General features: G+C 38.6%; 1 protein-coding gene across 4 annotated transcripts in view; it reads left to right on the forward strand.

Annotated features, from left to right (window-relative positions):
- LOC106874097 (putative uncharacterized protein DDB_G0291812) overlaps positions 1-1,924 on the forward strand; it is a 45,503-nt gene that overhangs the window by 2,560 nt on the left and 41,019 nt on the right. The window lies entirely within an intron of this gene.

Genomic DNA, 1,924 nt, shown 5'->3' on the forward strand with positions numbered 1-1,924 from the left:
CACATACATATTCTTTTATTTGTTTCAGTCATTTGACTGCAGCCATGCTGGAGCACCGCCTTTAGTCGAGCAAATCGACCCCAGGACTTATTCTTTGTAAGCCTAGTACTTATTCTATCGGTTTGTCTTGCCGAACCGCTATGTGACGGGACTTAAACAGACCAGCATCGGTTGTCAAGCGATGTTGGGGGGACAAACACAGACACACAAACATACATATATATATACGACGGGCTTCTTTCAGTTCCCGTCTACCAAATCCACTCACAAGGCACTCCTACAAATTTACAGCAAAGTACAATCGGTTATGAATACATTTTAAGATTGTAGTTTATAACATTTGTAAGAAAACAACTGTAGACTCTTGACACCGTTTGAAGTACAAATCCCAATTTCTCTAGCAATGACTTGAATCTCAATGATCGTTGTTTCTTCTACTGTGTATGTTGAAGTTTTATCTCCATTAATTGTTAATTATTCTGGTCATCTCACGTAAATATGTTTGAGTATCTGCATGTGTACTTGTGTGCACACGGTAAGGTAGAGGTAGGCTTCCTGCAAATGACATGAATCTCTGGCAAATATTCGTTTGTTCTGTAACAATGGTTTTCTCCCGTAGTCAATAATGGCCAAATCCTCGTCACATGTAAGGACTTTTGAGGATTACTGAAGGCGTCACGACACCTTCTGTAGTCCTCAGTGAAATGTGAAATGGTGCAGAATTCATGTATGTGAGTTTGGGTATTTATGTGAATTCGGGCGCATGCGTAATAGGAACGTGTGTATTGTGTGTTTTTGTGTGTGGTATTGTGTATGCGTTGTGTGTACATGTTGTGTGAGTACATAAACGTACATGTGTGCAAGCAAAACCGAATGATAAAGCAGTTCACTTCGCGATCAAGATGTCACGAACTTGATCCCGTAGTTCAAAACCCTCGACAAGTATCTCTCTATTGTAGACCCGTGCCATTGGCGTAGCTAGGATGTGCGCCGCCTGGAGCAGCCCTTGAGTTTGTCGCCCTTAACAGATTTATAGAGCAGACGCAAAAGCGCTGTCCCCATAAAAGCTTGCACGAGGCAGACCTCCTACAGTGTCGCTACGCCGCTGCCCTGTACTGATAGAATCTTTTTGATTGAAATTGGGTTAATGTAAAACAGTGTAGAAACTCGTTGGATTGTCTGTACTTATGATTTGAAGTTCCCAGCATTGTCACACAATGTTACGCCGATTCCGTTCAAGTACCGTTAAAGGAGACATATGTCAGCGGAATACTTATCCACTTAAATACTAACTAAAGAATTGAATAACTCAGTTGACAGAACAACCAGGATACATAACGTCGAATCTGATAGAGAATCCCTTTACCACCTCCCTATTTTTTTTTTTTTACATATATTCGTTACTCCTGAGAGTTCCAACTTTTTCCTTAAACACATCCCCCTTTAATCTTCTCCTTAATTTCACCCCTTAAATACCTTAATATTTTAATTTGCTTTCTTTGCTGTAGATGTTGTCTTCGGTTTTGCTTTGCATGATGCACCATTTTACTGAATGTCATTATGCCAAATAGATACAACAATCTGTCTTAATTACCATCTTACTGACACTGTAATGATATGCAAACACCGAACATCATACGTTGTACTCACGAATATCTATGCATTAGTATGTATACTTTTATGTATGTATTTCTTATACAAATGTACAGGTGTACATATGTATATATTTATGTATGTGTTAGTGTGGTAGACCGGGAAGGAATTAATACATTTCTATACATATATGCATGTTTTCTGAATGCATGAACAAACAAGTCTGCACATGCCTTAATATAATATACTCCTTAAAGATCAATTCAGAATCTTCTAATCACGGTTTGTGTCCACCTAACATAAATGGAAAAAGAAAAGGAGAATGATTATA

Source organism: Octopus bimaculoides, chromosome 5 (assembly GCF_001194135.2).
Source record: "Octopus bimaculoides isolate UCB-OBI-ISO-001 chromosome 5, ASM119413v2, whole genome shotgun sequence".
Taxonomy (NCBI): Eukaryota; Metazoa; Mollusca; class Cephalopoda; order Octopoda; family Octopodidae; genus Octopus; species Octopus bimaculoides.